This window comes from Dipteris shenzhenensis, chromosome 19 (assembly GCF_047967505.1).
Source record: "Dipteris shenzhenensis isolate YYH24624 ecotype China chromosome 19, Dip_SZ_1.0, whole genome shotgun sequence".
Taxonomy (NCBI): Eukaryota; Viridiplantae; Streptophyta; class Polypodiopsida; order Gleicheniales; family Dipteridaceae; genus Dipteris; species Dipteris shenzhenensis.
Window position 1 is genome coordinate 49,974,838 of NC_141614.1, and position 10,346 is coordinate 49,985,183.

A 10,346-nucleotide genomic window follows, 5' to 3' on the forward strand; every position below is an offset into this window, starting at 1 on the left:
GCGATGCTAGGATTAAGGAAAGCCATTTTGGCCCTTCTTGTGCTTGGCTTGAAACGACAATTCAAATGGGGCATCATTTTGTGAATGTGCTCCAACAACAAATGCGTCTCATGACAAGTACGTGTGTGTGTGTGTGTGTTGACAAGTGCTTAGGAATATTTTTAAAAGGTAAAGTGGCAAAAAAGAAGTTTATTTGAAAGGGAAAAAAAAGGCAACTTTATCATTAACTAGATTGCTTGGCCAGCTGGGCTCTTGATGAATACTTCTCTCTTTTGCCATCTTGTTGAGGTTCACATGAGTCACGTTGTCAGAAATGATGCAGAAGATTGATGTTCAATTGCATGCAACCTTTTCTAGAGATTTCGTTATCATCCAGTCCTGCTTGCACTTGATGTTGCCCATGTCGATAGTAAAACGTAGTTTTTCTTTTTCTCGGAGGAAGACAAATTCCTATTCTTTGCACTGTAAGCAAATCTATTGTCATTCCACTTCGAGCGAACGACGAGGAGATGTATTTCAGAAATGTATAAATATTAAATGAAAATGAAATTGAGACAGAAGCATGCAACTGTGACAGGAATAATCCAAACCCAAAGCTGCATTGCATGTACGACAAAAGTTCCAGCACCATTTGCAACTTCATTGGATCCCTTTTTTCGAAGGCACAAATGTTTATTTTTTGGGTCAAATGATGTTCCTACGCTTTAGGAAATAGTACTTCCGCGCTCTAGCCAGATGGCCCTCGAGCGTGTTGTAACCTAATGGACCTAATGTGTTGTGGCTCCTTATGTAGTATTGCTCTAAAGTTCGTGCTTTGTCTACAGTGTCTGTTGTTTCCAAAACTTTGATTTCGAAATTTTATTTGAAGGGCTTGTAACGCTACAAGTCCTCTTTCATTTTCACCGATGGTTTTTTATTGTGCTATTTGATCCTCCGCGGCAGGTCCGTCCTGCTCCCTATGTATTTTCTGTTGTTGGGCTTGCACGTGATGCAGTAGACGACGAGGCTCGCACGATTCCCTTGTGCGGGCCCTTCAGTGGAGGCTCCTCCTTCATCTCGAGGCTCGCATCTTTCAATGTCGTACCTGCGTCAACATTGACAATTACGTTAGTCATCGAGGTTTTCGGTCTTTTTTTTTTCATTTGAGGTCCATAATAGAATGCATTTATTTACTTGCCCTGGTTTTTCTCTGTTGGCGTTAAAGGATCGTTTCCAATACCGAAGCGCTCCTCGTATAAGTCCCTGTCGAAAATATACGTAAGCTTCTCCATTGTCGTCATCAGGTGCATCGCGTCGTGCGTCCCTCCAAATTGTTCCATGAATTGTTCGAGTATAGTCGTTCCTTGATCACGCGTTGTGTCCCTCAGCAACTCCAAGGATACGTTGTACCCGTAATACAGCAGCTCGCACGCATACGCTGTGATCCCTTTCGTCTTCATGTCTAGTAGCTTCTGCCCCTCCAAACTTTCCATCATCCTATCGGTCTCATCGAACTCAATGTCAAGCTCGACAAGGATCTCTTTGAGGAGTTCTGCAGGAGAAGTGCAATCCATGATGAGTTTGTTGTTCTTGCAACTCGTAAATTCTTTTTCTCAATTGTTGCGGTTTTTTTTAATTTTCGGAAGCATTACGTACCATTTGCGAATCTCAAGCCTCCCGGCTCTCTTTTAGCTGGCAAACGCCTATTGCAGTTGTCAATGAAGTCGCGTAGTTCTGCATACGTGTTGAAGCCGTTGATGTAAGCTCCCGGACGTTCTCTTGCATTGTTTGCTAGCCGGAATTGCTTTGTGGTTAGGAATAACCTCCTCTTTGCTGGTGGAGGTTTTGTTGCCTTCGCGTTGCTTTTGTATAGCTCAAATAGCTGCTTGCAGGCACGACTTACACCGTCTTTTCAAATGAGCCGTCTTTTTAAATCTTCAAGAAAAAAAGATTCTTTCATGCTGGTGGAATTTACCTTGTCTGCGTCCATGTCTTATGCTGCAATGTCCCGAGCTTTCTGATTCTCTGCACCTGTTCTCGACAACAGACAAGATATTAAAACCATTTTCCTTGCACGCATGTTTGACGTAACATATTCATGACTTGTCTCTACCTTTTTCAATCTCTGGTAGTGAATACCTTTATGCGCGTGGTTGTGTTGTCGACTGTGAGAACTCTCGTGGAATTGGTCTGAATATGTCTGGATGTGGGCAATGTAGTATGCGCAGCCTCGTTCTCTCAGTCACTCTAGACAACATCACGTATGCTAGGCCAGGGGTAAACACTCCTCGAAATATGAGCGGCGCTTTGTTGGATATGGTTGCGCCTTGGGATTTGTGTCCCGTGATAGCGTATGCTAGGGTTAGTGGAAATGTGGACTTGTGGAACCATTTTCCATTTATTGCCTTTCGCTGATGCTTCGAGCGTTGTAATGTGAGCACAGCCGCTGTTGTGCCCACGATGACAGTGATACCGTTGATTTCTCCCCTGCTAGTTGCATTGATGCTCTTGATTTTGCACATTGCTCCATTTGCGGCACCTATTGCGAGGTCAATGTTTTCCGTTATCATTGCCTTCGCCCCCATGCAAATTTTTCCTATCTCGTTGAAGCTTTTGTCCTCCAACCATTCTTTGAGTGCTGCTCGTGGCGTTACTGTGTATTTGAACATGCACAATCATCTCGGGAGTGTTGAATTTCTCCACAAGCTCATTGTTGAAGGTAGTGACATCGACTCTGTGCATGCAAATGATGGTTGTTTCGGCATCGATGAAGTGGCATGCACCTTCCTTGTCGACAATGCACTGCCTCAAACAGTCGGAAATCTTGTCAGTTGTGGGCGTCCTAAGTCTTATGGTATGCAAGAATGCCAGGAACGGCATGTCTCGTGCATGTCGCACCGAGAATTGCATGTGGTACATTTTTGCTTGAGCCCAGTGCGCGGAGGACGTGATGTGGCACGGCTCGCAGAGATCCTCGCGGTGTTTGCAGACTGGCGGTAATTGCGCCAGGTCACAAAAAAATATGAGCATTTTGTGTCTGAATGGCTCATGCAATGTGCCATTAGTCACATTGACGATTTGTCTTACCACGAGATCGAAAGTCATCCTTGTTAGCATGGACATCTCGTCAATGATGATCGCGTTGGCTTCCTTGATTGCGAGGTGTCACTCATCCGTCTCATGGATGTTCAGTGGGTATTGACTGCTGCGCACAGGGATCTTGAATTGGTAGTGTACAGTGGTTGCAATCCCGCTCAGCCGCGTCGCAGTCGCCCCTGTTGATGCAAAGAGTATTGCCGTTTTGGTTTGCGCTACCAGATGCGAAACATAGTACCGTATCAAGAAGATTTTACCGCTACCTGGTGTTCCACAGACAACGTGCACCCCGAGCTTGTTGAAGCTAGGCTTTCGAAGACTCTTTGTTGTTCTACTGTCAATGCGGCATTGGCGACGGTGCGAAACTCGGCCATTTTTTCCAACATCCCCACGCGTGTTGGCCCTTCGACGGTTTGTTGGTCGATGTTAGGTGCTTCCATCGGGCAGTCTCGGATGATCGCAACCTTTTGCAATATCATATTGATCAACTGGTCTGTGTGGTCACTATCATGTTTCCGAGTGCGGCGCTGTGGCTCGAGATGCCTATGCCTTGTGAAGAAACGATCCTTTGGTTTGCAGATAGTAGCGTGGTTATGCCACAGACACCGCAGATTTGAATGCTAGAGAAAATAGCCGCGCAATTACTAACCCATTGCTTGTATCTATCTGCGATGGTCAACCACGATGACGTAGCTGGCCTCAAGGACATCTTTCTTGATGTTATATCAAGTTGAATAGCTCGACCTCTGGCTGCTCTAAGCATTGACGAATGGTCATGTTTGAAGGAGTTTTCGGTGGTCATTTCTACATCGTGACATGAATCGATGTCTTATGTTCGGGTTTAAACACCTACAGGGATTAATAATAAAAACCATCCGAAACTTTGCTACAATTTCACTCACGTGGTTTTGTCTAAACGCAACAGGAAAAACAAAATGGACTGAACCTCTATCTTTAGAAGGTGAAAGAATTGATAAAATAACTTGAATCAAGCAAATACATTTTGTTGTGCGTACCTTTAGGAGAAGACACTCGTTTGGAGGCTGCAAACATCTCGAAAACAGAAGTGTTGCAGACATGATTAGTATGTTGGTCGAACCAAGCAAATGTAATGTTCCCTTGCGGAAACAGAATGTGCGAAGAAGTGTGCGTGCTCAAGATGAGGTGTAAAAAAAAAAAAACCATACGTAATGTATGGTGGAGAGCCAGCACATGTCTCTCCAAAAATTATATATCATAGGGGAAGGTGCCATCCCCCCGTTTCGAATAGTCACCTCCAGTGTTAGAGGTGTAGCGCATTAATGCGGACCAGAGCAACAGACGGTGCAGAAACATTTCAGAATTGAAATGACCGTACATTCTACTTACGTGGAGTATCCTTTGTGACGTCCACAGCTCGACGAGAAGTCGCCTATTTCTTTGCTGGAATGTTGGAATCTGAAAAACAATCATGATTAGTCAATATGCATTCCTCATGTTCTACATGTTTGGATATGTTGGTTAGCATATGTGCAATTTCCTAAAGATGATAAATTCAAGCACAAAAGCTATACACAATCCAACGATCAAAGATGTAGACTATGGTCGTGTATGATGATGCCGACTATGTAGACACAGTACCTATGCATAGTAGAGAATGCATGCACAACTCGAATTAAGGAATGAAAGCACTGCAATTCACTGCACTTCATCATCAGCTAGACGGGGTGCCTATGCACAAAAGAGACTAATGCCTAAATCCTCGCGGTCGACTACGATTTAGTGTAGAGCACCAGAAACGACGTCACAAATTAAACACATGGAGTCCTCAGGTCTCCATGAAGTACTTCCACAACTACTGACACACTCTTCTAGAGTTACATGATTTACATGCTCTCTTCTAGAGTAGGAAAGAGAAAGCATGTAAACCAGGTAAGAAAGCCAAAATACTAGCCATGAGTTCCCAAAATTTTGAAAATGTACTTTTCACAAGTGGGCATAAATAGCCATGAGCTCCCAAATTTGAAAATGGACTTGAATGACATTCTAGAAGTGAGTGTGGCTATGGCGAGGGAGCTCGAGGTGACACCTTCTTGCTCGTCCCCTGGCCTTCCTTCTCCCCCTCCCGCTTCCTCGCTCATCTCCTTGCTTCAACAAATCCAATCCTCTGCCCTCTCCCTCAACTCCTCCTTGGATCCCAAGACTTACGTCGACCTCCCCCTCCGTTTCTCCCTCCCTCACACCTCCGCTGCTTTCCACCTCCTCCCTCGCACCCCTAACGGCTCCTTCTCTCCAGGTCTCCTCTCTCTCTCTCTCTGTCCGAGCTCATGATCAGCAATTGTTTCTCATCTTTGGAGCTTCTTGCCATTGGATCAATCTTAATCATCTTGTCTCTCTCGCGCGAGTAGCTGGGAAGACAGGAATAACTTGGAAGATTTGTGCTGTGCATTGCTTGCGTCGTTGTTGTTTACTCACAGTTTTTGTCTAATACTAGTACTTTCAACCCCTTTCGTGCATTCTCGTTTCGATTGTGTCGCAGCCGCTCGACGGTTTTTGACCCATATATTGATGTTTTCTGGTGGCTGCATTCTCATGCAGAGAAATCTACGCAACTCCACGTGCAAATGCATTGTTTGCACTTCTTCCACTGCTAATGTTCTAATTCCTCCTATGTGATCGATGTCTGATGCAGAAACATTTCAAAAATTCATTAACGATTACTTCTACGAAGCCGGAGCTGATCTTGAGGCATACACGCCACTTGATTTTAAGGCGGAGCCTCCAAAGTTTCTACCGAAGGTGAAGGAGCCGAAAGTTCGCGAGTGGGCTTTGAAGGTGCACTCTTTGTGGTTGCAACTCGCCAGACAAGTCGCACCAAACGTGAAAGAAGAGTCGGAGCAGCACACTCTACTGCCTCTGCCAAAGCCCGTGATAGTTCCCGGGGCATGTTTCAGAGAGGTTTACTATTGGGACAGTTACTCGGTGATCAGGTTAGCGAGCAAGAATTTAAGGAGTTTTAAATATGATTCGAACATACGTGCACTTGGCGTATATGATTTGAAGCTTCAATATAAGCAGGAGCAAACCTGATGGTGACAGCACGTGAACATTCGAAAGCCAATACGTGAGGGTCTCTTCACAAACCAATAGCCTTCATAAAGCAATCTACGTTGTTTTTGGCTTACGTTCGTCCGTTTCACCTATATTTAAAGGTTTTGCCTTGGCTTTTTACGCAGTTGGCTTTTCAAAAGCTTTCAAAGCTTTTGGGCTTTCAGAATTTAAAAAATCTAAGGGTGTATATTGTGCCATGTGGAAGCTATATTTAAAGGTTTTGCCTTGGCTTTTTACGCAGTTGGCTTTTTACGCAGCTTTTCAAAAGCTTTCAAAGCTTTTGGGCTGACGGCACGTGAACATTCGAAAGCCAATACGTGAGGGTCTCTTCACAAACCAATAGCCTTCATAAAGCAATCTACATTGTTTTTGGCTTACGTTCGTCCGTTTCACCTATATTTAAAGGTTTTGCCTTGGCTTTTTACGCAGTTGGCTTTTCAAAAGCTTTCAAAGCTTTTGGGCTTTCAGAATTTAAAAAATCTAAGGGTGTATATTGTGCCATGTGGAAGCTATATTTAAAGGTTTTGCCTTGGCTTTTTACGCAGTTGGCTTTTTACGCAGCTTTTCAAAAGCTTTCAAAGCTTTTGGGCTTTCAGAATTTAAAAAATCTAAGGGTGTATATTGTGCCATGTGGAAGCACAGGATTTCAGAATTTGAAAAAACGTCCTAGTGCTCGAAAGCCAATACGTGAGGGTCTCTTCACAAACCAATAGCCTTCATAAAGCAATCTACATTGTTTTTGGCTTACGTTCGTCCGTTTCACCTATATTTAAAGGTTTTGCCTTGGCTTTTTACGCAGTTGGCTTTTCAAAAGCTTTCAAAGCTTTTGGGCTTTCAGAATTTAAAAAATCTAAGGGTGTATATTGTGCCATGTGGAAGCTATATTTAAAGGTTTTGCCTTGGCTTTTTACGCAGTTGGCTTTTTACGCAGCTTTTCAAAAGCTTTCAAAGCTTTTGGGCTTTCAGAATTTGAAAAAACGTCCTAGTGCTGGCCAAGTAAAGAGGCCTTCCAAAAAACAAATAAGTCGAAAGCTCGTAGCCAAAAAACCAAATAAGTCGAATGCAAGAGCTTCGCAAGCATTTTAAGAGGGGATCGTGTGCACATGTGGCACTCTCAATGGCCAATCAGCTATTTCCACCACTAACACATAAGAGGACGAGCTAGCTTTAAACGGGGAACGGCACACGGGCCGGATGCCAACGACGTAAGTATGGGGACTCTGAGATTCCGGACGGAGTTGCAGTAGACGGGTAGCTTTCTGCAATTCACAGCGCTCGTAATGTCAAACTTTAAAAAACGCAACTTGCGGTAGCAGCGAAAACACAAGAATCATCTACAGGACGGAACGATCAGACATCAGCAGCTACCTTTAAACGGGGGCGCGGTACAAGCTTTCTGCAATCTGCAACACAGCGATCGTCATGTCAAGCTTACGGAGTGAGAGCGTGACACGCTTTCATATAAGTTGCATTTGTTGGAAGCCTCCCCCATTGGTGGGAAACTAAAAGCACGGCATGTAGCACCGTTTTATTATCTCCGCTCCGGACACGTAGCATTAATATGTTCCACATTTACTTTGCCATACGTGGAGCTCCCGTTCCCAGGCCCTCTCCAACTTCCCTGCGCTTTTAACAGTTTTGACATCTTAGTCTACAACCCCTCAGCGCAACGTTGGTGATCTGCGGCTCAATGCCGAGAATGCGTTCCCTTGTTCTCTCACTCTTCTTCACCGCTTGCGTCCTCCATCGCTTGCTGCTGCCCAAGGTCGTCGCCTCTTCCTCTACGTTGCCTTCACCCGTCCAATGCGACGCTAAAGGCTGCACCCTTTCCAATTATCAAGGAGTCTGGGTAGACAGAATGCCATGTAAAGCCTCCAAAGTCGTGTTTCCCACCACGGAATCGGAGCTCCTCACTGCAGTTGCCGAGGCAGTGAAGGAAAACATGAAAATGAAGGCTGTCACGGAGAATTCCTACAGCATGAGCAAGATCGCTTGCCCTGGCGGCGAGCGTGGCTTGTTGATTAGTATGCGCGATTATGCCCGCAATCCGATCGCTATAAACAAAACGGAGATGACGGCCACTGTTGATGCAGGAGTTGAGCTAAGGGACTTCGTGAATCAGCTTGCCCAGCACGGTCTGACGGTCCCTCACACTCCCCTGTGGAACGGGGTTTCCGTCGGCGGTGTCATATCTACTGGGTCGCACGGTAGCGGCTTTTACATGAAAGGAGGAGTGATCAGTGAGTACGTGACCGGCTTGAGAATGGTCGTGCCCGCTCCTCCAGTTTCTGGTTACGCCAAGGTGGTGGAACTTACCAGGAACGATGATGCTCTGCAAGCTGCGAAAATCTCCCTAGGGGTTCTTGGTGTAGTCTCCAAGATTACATTCGCCGTGATGCCCATGTTCAAGCGCTCTCTCACTCTAGACCTCGTTCATGACGAAGACCTAGAACATCTCCTGATAGGTTTCTCCAGAGCGCATGCTTTTTCTAGCTTGTTCTGGATTCCTTCCACCGGAAAAGTCATTTTTAAGGAGGAAGATGCAGTTTCCATCGATTTGCAAGGCGAAGGTGCCAACATGTTTCCTCTGCTGCAACCCATGCGCGTCTCTCAGGCCGAGGCGATGCGAGCACAACGTAAGATCTCGTTAGTGCTCCCTCTTACAAATCCAAGAATTTCCCCCCGAGCAACGCCTGGGTTGCCCTAGGGCGGAAAACATCGACGTTGAGTTAAGGGAAGTAGTGCTCATGCGTGTGTTTCATCGAAAAGTAGTAAAATGAGCAACATCATCTTAGATTTTGCTCTCCCACTCAGAATCGGGCTTTCGATCTTAATCCCTGCATACCAGTTCTATCGATTTTTGGTAAGCTTGGCAGATTTGGGCTAACTCGTTTATGGTATTGCAGAGGAAAGCATCGAGAAATCCAGGGATACGGCACGTCTCTGCAAATGGGGAGAGGAAATGGTTCAACATCGGATGAAGTCTGGAGATGGTTATGTGAATGCCGAAGGTGAGCCATTCGAACGTTTCCCGGTAGTGGGCTTCAACCATCGCATGCAAACGGTCGGTGGTTGCCAGATTGTCTCACCACTAGATTTGGAAACGCCTGCTACAAGGCTGGAGATGGTCACTGAGAATGCATCCGATTGGCGAACTTGCAAGTGGGATACCCGCATCAACGGGATATTCTACTATCACACCGCCGTTTCCATTCCGCTCTCCCGAGCTGCAGACTTCATTCTGGACGTGAAGCGGCTGAGGGAGGCGAATCCAGAGGGCATGTGCAGTCTCAACATGTTCGGCGGCATCCATGTGAGGTTCGTGGCGAAGTCAGAGGCGTATCTTGGAGACAGGGAAGATGCGGCGATGTTCGAGATGGTATATTTTCGAGCGAGGCAGAGCGGGGAAGCGAGGCTGAACGAAGACGTGATGGAGGAGCTGGAGCAGATGATGGTAAAAAAGTACGGAGGGAAGCCACACTGGGGCAAGAATCGGGAGGTAGCATTCGAGGGAGTGTGGGAGAAGGTGATGGACGTTAACAAATTTTTGAAGGTGAAAGAGGAGATGGATCCCGGGGGTCTCTTCTCAAGCGACTGGTCTGATGAGTTGCTGGGCATTAAGCACAGAGCCAATCCAGACGACGAGCACTGCGCTATGGAAGGTCTGTGTGTGTGTAGAGAGCACAGGCACTGTGCTCCAGAGGCGGGCTACATGTGCCAGGCAGGTCTTGTGTTTTCGCAAGCACGCGTGTGCCGCTACATTCCCCCTCCTGCTTCTCTTCCACTCCCGTGATTCACAGTGCTTAAATTTGCTGCGCAAATTGAGCGTCATTAGACTTTTGGGCTTCATATGACTCCCAAGAATTTCACCAGCATTCATGAAGCTCAAGCATATGTCCAAGACTTCAACATATAATGTCAAAACTTCAACATATAATGTACATACATATAGTTAGTAGTTAGAATGTATCCCAAATAATGTGAGTGTGCCTGCTCCAGAATCTCGAGGGCCTGGCATTAGTCTCGAAGTCTGTGCAATTGTCATCTTCAGCTTAAAATGCGATTTGTATGGAGTGTCATCTTCATTTTGAAGCTTAAATTTTTTCCAAAGACTTCACTGAATTTTTTATGAAGCGTAGAAGTGTGCAGCAAATTTTAACACTGCCCGTGAAGGTCTTGGG

At 45.7% G+C, this 10,346-nt stretch overlaps 1 pseudogene across 1 annotated transcript; it reads left to right on the forward strand.

Moving 5' to 3' along the window:
* The first annotated feature begins 7,833 nt into the window (after positions 1-7,833).
* LOC147890594 (L-gulonolactone oxidase 3 pseudogene) lies at positions 7,834-9,958 on the forward strand (annotated as a pseudogene). The gene is made up of 2 exons (XR_015542715.1): positions 7,834-8,801; positions 9,072-9,958. The product of XR_015542715.1 is annotated as an L-gulonolactone oxidase 3 pseudogene (transcript).
* The last annotated feature ends 388 nt before the right edge of the window (positions 9,959-10,346 follow it).